Source organism: Triticum urartu, chromosome 5 (genome assembly GCF_003073215.2).
Source record: "Triticum urartu cultivar G1812 chromosome 5, Tu2.1, whole genome shotgun sequence".
Taxonomy (NCBI): Eukaryota; Viridiplantae; Streptophyta; class Magnoliopsida; order Poales; family Poaceae; genus Triticum; species Triticum urartu.
Window position 1 is genome coordinate 520,437,169 of NC_053026.1, and position 7,337 is coordinate 520,444,505.

Below are 7,337 nucleotides of genomic sequence, written 5' to 3' on the forward strand. Positions count from 1 at the left end.
TTATAAGCTTGATCAATGATTTTAAGTTTACGCGAAATCTATAGACAGTATATTTTGGAAGTACTAATATAATGCTCGTGGGTTGCTACGAAACATAAAAAATGCATACATCTTGAAAAGCAACACACGTAATCTTGTTGACCTTGCATACCACCCATGGACCAATCCTGGACGCACGTCGTCATGCTCGGATTGCATGGTTGCAACATCCCAATTATCAAAAGGAGACTTAAAATGAAAATGATATATAAGTATAAGAACTAAGAAGTAACCAGAATAGGGATATCGACATTCCGTAAATCCCCCATGTTGTATACTCATATCCATGAACAAAGAAATACATTTGCAGTTATCCCACAGAGGTTACAGAGGAATTAAAACCTAGTACCTTGAAACTTAAAAATAGATGTTGCATATATTGGGAACCACTGTTATCGTTACTTGGAGAATTGAAACATTGCTAGTCGTTAGTGTAATAACGCATGGATAGGTAAGAAAGTCAATTTGGCCCCATTGACTTCTCATTTTGTTGAATTAAGAAAAACATAATGAAAATCATTAACCGAGAAAAATGGAAGTGGCGATATCAACAACACAAGTTTCTGTCTACTATTGTTGAACTTGCAGGTCAAGTAAAGCCAAAATTGGTACAATGATATCAAAGATTATACTGAACAGACATGATCCAGAAAAGAGGCCATAACACCCACCTACAAACATAGTCAGACTGTTAGAATCAAGATAGAAATAAAGTTCCCATACCATAATGGGAAATGATATAAATCACCCGCCAGATCGTAGCCTCGCGTCCATCACCTTCTCTGCATGCCATGTGCTCCCTATGCCATGTGCTCCCTGACCACAGCCACCATTCTTTGCAACTAGCCCGTTGTTGTAATCTCTCTCATCACAACAAAGGCTCTGCTGCAGGATCAGGATCATCGAGATAAGTCACCTCTTATGCTCCTTCTGAGCTCCCCTCAACTCGCCGCCTCCCCACGCTGCTCCGACTATCTCGAGCTCCCGTCGAGTCGCCGCCTCCCCGCGCTACACCGACTACCGCCATCAGCGCTCGCCGCCGCCAAGCTTCTCCGGCAAGCTGCATGAGAGACAGAGCTCCCCCGTCGAGTTGTCGCCTCCCTGTGCTGCTTCGACCGCCGCCACCGGCGCTTGGCGCCGGCAAGCACACTGATGAGTTTCTCCAGCGAGTTGCACGCAACTACCACTAGAATGCTCTCCGCAACATGTGTGCGAAAAGTTTTCTGTAACACGAGCACTGTTGCAAAAATTACGGTTGCAAATGGTCAGCAATTTTCTGCAACACATCCTCTGTTGCAAATTTTTCTGCAACATTAACTTTGTTGCAAAGAACTTCTAGAAGAAAAATAAACGTTTGGAGGTGATTGCAACAAGCATCTTGTTGCAGAAGGCCTTGTGCAATCCCATTCTTGTTGCAAAGGGATGGTTGCTTACATGGATAGATCGAATGGTCATTAGCGTGTCTATCCAATAGTTAGCGAGGCTGTGAAACTTTCTCCATTATCCACCGCGTGGCCCTACGAGAATCCAGCTGGATTAATTTTGCTCAAGTATAGACCGTCCTATACACTAGGTGACGCACGTGGAATAATTTTGTACACGATGTCCAAGTACCAGCAAAACATCTTAGACTATGGCAGACCTCAACCCTTTAATCAAAGATTAGCATGATTTGACTCTGTTTTCAAAATAATTTTGGATCTAACCTTTTTAATAGCGCCTGCAAAGAGGGCGCTATGCTCAACACTATACCGAGCGCAGGGGGGCTATGACCCTGCCAATGTGCACAAGAATAGCGTCAGATCGGCCAAAATATTTTCCAAGTCCAAGAACATGAAGCCGTGGTAGACGGCGCTATGATATAAACCATAGCGCCCTGTTGTAGAGCGCTACGCCGTGAAACAGAAGTACCGCTGGTGGAACTTAGCCGAGCATTTAGAATGTAGGAGTAGCAAGGTAGTGCTTCATTCAGCTAGTTTGCTTGGCATTGAGGCGGTAACGATGCATTGGATTATTAGTGGGCCGCATGTTGCCACAGTTGTGGATTGGTACAAAAGTCAAAGAACTTTCGAGTGCTCAAACTCGGTTCTGGAAAGAGAAAGGCCAAGGAAGTTGTAGGTGTCTTTATTTGGGACACTGCTGCCCCTAATTTTATTTCATACTATCTGGTTGTAAACAGTATGTTTGACATTTGATGAATACAATCATATTTCCGTCAAGTCTTTGTGTGTGTGACTACATCTTGGTCGACAAGTCTCTGTCAAGTGACATAATATATAAGATGGAGAAAAGAATAAACTAGAGAAATCCCTTAAAAGCGGTTAGAGTAAAAATCCGATTTTACTCCTCTAACCAGGTTATAGCCGAACCCCTGAAACCCACAGAGGAGTAAAAAAATTCCTTCACCGCTTATCCCACACCTATATTTACTCCACCGCTCGACGGCAGAGTAAACAATCCCCTCCCTCCTCTGCGTCTACTCCTCCCCAATCCCCGCCGCTAGAAACTCCCCCTCCTCCCCAATGGCCAGATCTCGTGGCCACCGGTCCCCGTTGCCCATCCGCACCGCGGATCCATGCCGCCACGAGTGCAATGCAGGCACGTCTTTATGCCGCCACCGCGATGTTGCGTCCCCATCCTGTCGGCTCGCCGTCTTCCTCGAACTTCCCGCGCCGTGGCAATCACACATGAAGTACCTCGGCGTGTAGTTGCGGGTGGGATGTGGGTGACTGAGATCACCGACTAGGATACCCACAAGAAGCACTGTCTCGGCTCCTTCCACACCACCGAGCTCGCTGTCCACGAGTACAACCGGTGGCCGGTCTGGTTTCATGGCCGGTTACCCATGCGCACACGCCTGGCGTGGGACCATGCTATGCGCACGAAGCTCTTTTTCATTCCATCCACACGTGAAGCTCTGCGTGCGACTCGTTTCCTGCCTTATCTTCTCTCCTATTCCTCTCTCGTGGTTGTCTTCCGCCTCTAACCTCTGCCATCCTCCACACTGCCCCTACCCCCCCCCCCCCCCCCCCCCCCCCCCCCCCCCCCCCCCCCCCCCCCCCCCCCCCCCGGGTTTTCATCCCTCCCTCTCTCTCACTCGCAAGCTCTCCCCCGCACCTGCCAAAGCCCAGGGCTGGCCTATGTTCCGAAAGGCCCTAGGGCAAACTCAACGACATGGTCCCCTAACTCCTAACACTATACGTGTGCGTGCGCCAACTACATAATTATATACCTTCATTCACATAGTGTTAAGAGTAATCTTTCCTCCATCTATACATCTAGTTGAACAATGCCATATGACGACAGAAAGGCAAAAGATAGCAAAATAAAACTAACATGATTACCTCAACCTCAAATAAGAACCAAATTCAAGTGACACCGTCAACAACAATAATGCTTCTTAGGCAATATTGAATTTTCAGAACGCTTTGGACCCTTATGTGATTGAATTTGCACACATCTTTGTTTCCTTTTTTTCAGCACCCGAAAAATGCTTTAGGCAACATTGCACGGCAGGAAAATGTCCTAAAATTGTGTAGAAAAGAGAATCATAGAATTAGAAATGTGTACATCAACATTCTAATCATGTACAGAGAGATTGTGGATGAACGAATATGTACTCCCTCCGTTTTTAGCCTGCATATAAGATTTGCTCAAAGTCAAACTTTGTTAACTTCGATCATAAATTTAAGTAAGAAAATAATAATGCATGTCACCAAAAATTATATCGTTGGATTCGTATTTAGATATAATTCCTAGTAATATTATTTTTTCTTATGAAAGACAAAGACACTGGACCACGCGGATGGCTGGACGCGAGTGACTAAGTGGCCACCGGCCAGGCCAGCCGCCCAAGGTAGGTGCAGAACACGGGCAAGGCGTCAAGCCGGCAACGACACTAGTACGACACGCAGCGGAGAAGAACCGCAAGCGATGGCTGCCGGCAGCTAGAGCAATGAAGCGATCGCGATTGAGGCGCGCAGGATGCGGCCATGCGATCGCCTCTCCGCCATACGTCAAGGCTGGCCCTGCCCAAGCCGCGACGAGCCTCGCCTCTCCCCCCACTAGCCTTGACGCCTCGGCCACTCCGAGAGGAACCCGCGTGGATGGGAAGCTGCAACTGGCATTTTTGAGAAAGTTGTGACTCCTAATGGGCGTTGCTGGAACCGGTTGGCGGAGAAGATGAAACCGACAGACGAAAAAGCTACAACCACACTAACCAGTGCTGGAACCGGAGACGGTCGAGTCGTTTTTGTCGGTGTCGACTTTGTTTTTGCTACAACCGGCAAGAAATTTTGTCGCATCCGGTGACTTTTTTGATGCGTCCGTTTGTAGTGACACGTGATTTTTGTTGGAACCGGTGATTGTTTTTGCCGCAACCAGCGACCACGGTATTTTGGTGTTGGGATTTTTTTGCTAGATCATGGTGGTGCAAGCCGACAACGGTGACGCTGGGAATGTTGCAACAATGGTGACCGCACGCTGGAACCGGCCAGTGGGAGAGTTGCGATCATCTACAATAGAAGCTGGAGCCAACATGCTGCAATTCTTTGGTGGCTGCGTTGAAATCCCGACAGCCGCAAGGCAAAGGGTGACAAGCTGGCAGTGCGCTGGAGACAACCAAACACCCCCTTAAGGGCATCTCCAATGCCGACCCACAACCCCCCCCCCCCCCCACCCGTTTGAACGCGCTATCCGAACCACGGAAGCCATCCAACGCGGTCATGTATCGGTCCGCTGGGTGGTCCGGACGCGATTCCTCCCGAAAACTGGAGGCAAATGTGTGTGTGTGGGGGGGGGGGGGGGGGGGGAGGGGGGGGGGGCTTGCGGGAGTCCGGACATGCAAAACATCCCTCTCCGCCCCTTTGGCCCACCCAAAATGAAGGCCGAGTCCGTGCTTTCGTAGCATCCCGTACTGTTTCCGTGCCAAAATCCCCCACTCTCTTCTTCCACTCCCCCTCGCTCTTCGCCCAAGTCACGCTCTTTTCTTTCACCCTCTCCTTCATTCCGCCGCCGATGCATGGAACTGTCGGAGAACCTGTCAGAGGTGCCGGAGGACCCGAGCATCACGCTCGCTTGGAAGATCAGCTGGAAGACGCGTCAAAGCGAAGGCCGCAAAGGAGGAGAAGCTGAAGAAGAGTCTAGCCGCCGGTGGGCTAGATGGTGGTGATGGGCGTGGTGGGGCACATCAGATGAGGCGGTCGGCGAGGCCATAGCGGATGATACGTCTCCAACGTATCTATAATAATTTTTGATTGTTCCATGCTATTACATTATCATTTTTGGATGTTTTATATGCATTATTATGCTATTTTATATTATTTTTTGGGCTAACTTATTAACCTAGTGCCCAATGACAGTTGCCGTTTTCCCCTTGTTTTTGTCTTTACATAAAATCAATACCAAACGGAGTCCAAATAGAACAAAAACTTTTTGACGATTTTTCTTGTACCACAAGACACCCTGGAAGCTCTGAGTAGGCCAGAAGAGCTACGAGGTGGCCACAAGCTCCGGAGGCGCCCCATGGGGGCGCTCCCAAGCTTGTGGGCCTCCCGTGGCACTTCCAACCCTAATCTTTCTTCTATAAATACCCAAATATTCCTCGTAGACCAGAGGGCAGACCAAAAATACTTTTCCGCCGCCGCAAGTTTCTGTTTTTGTGAGATCCCATCTGGAGACCTTTTCGGGTACTCTGCCGGAGGGGGATTCGATCACGGAGGGTTTCTACATCAATCTTGATGCCCTTACGATGATGTGTGAGTAGTTTACCATAGACCTACGGGTCCATAGCTAGTAGCTAGTTGACTTCTTCTCTCTTTTTTATTTTCAATACAATGTTCTCCTCGATGTTCTTGGAGATCTATTCGATGTTATCTTCTTTTGCGGTGTGTTTGATCCAATCCGATGAATTGTGGGTTTATATGTATTTCTCTCCGATCTATTGATTTGATTTGGCCAATTAAACTGATTTTTCTTGCAATGGAAGAGGCGCTTTGTAATGGGTTCAATCTTGCAGTGCTCAATCCCAGTGACAAAAGGGGGCATGACACGTATTTTATTGTTGCTATCAAGGATGAAAAGATAGGGTTTGTTCATATTGATTAGTCTATCCCTCTACATCATGTCATCTTTCTTAAGGCGTTACTCCGTTCTTGTTAACTTAATACACTAGATGCATGCTGGATAGAGGTCGATGTGAGGAGGAATAGTAGTAGATGCAAGAAGGAGTCGGTCTACTTTTCTTGGACGTGATGCCTATATACATGATCATTTCCTTGGATGTCTTCATAATTATGCGTTTTTCTATCAATTGCTCAACTGTAATTTGTTTACCCACCATATGCTTTCCTTCAAGAGAGAAGCCTCTAGTGAAAACTATGGCCCCTGGGTGTGTCTTTTATCATATTATTTTCAGATCTACAAAATAAAAACACAAAAATACCTTGCTGTGATTTTTTTCACTTTTACTTATCTTTATGTCTATCACTAGCAGATCTCATCCTTGCAAGTAACCCTGAAGGCATTGACAACCCCTTTATCGCGTTGGGTGCAAGTATTTGTTTGTTTGTGCAGGTACAACTATTGGAGACTTGTGTGTTCCTCCTACTGGATTGATACCTTGGTTCTTAACTGAAGGGAATACTTATCTGTACTTTGCTGCATCACCCTTTCCTCTTCAAGGGAAAAACCAACGTAAGCTTAAGAAGTAGCAGGAAGAATTTCTGGCGCCGTTGCCGGGGAAGATATACATCAAGCCTACCAAGTACCTATCATAAACTCGTCTCTTGCATTTGCATTATTTTCCATTTGCCTCTCGTTTTAATCTACCCCACTTCTCAAACGTTTTCAAAAAAATACAAAAATATTTGCCTTTTTATTGGCCTTCTTTTCGTTTGCCTTTTCATTTGCTTCTTATTTGCTTATGTGCTAGATGTATTTATTTGTTATCATGGCTAGTTCTTCTCTCGTAGCATGCACCCCAGAAAGTGAGGCTCTTAATTTTAAACAAAGAGGAGGAGAGAATTTAAAAGTTGCTTGGTATAGAATTTGCGATGCTCGGAGTAGATCTACTCGTAAGCAATCTACTACCATTCTTCTTCAAAAAAAATTATGTGGGTGTTACCACTTGGTATAGATTTGTGCTACACTATTACTGGGGGTAATTTCTTGGGTAGTCACCCTACGGATGCTTTGGAAATTTGGTGGGTTCGCCACCAATATTGATTAATGAAACAACATCAACCTTGGAACATGTGAAGCAAAGGTTAGATATTATTGAGAATAAAATTTCTACCATG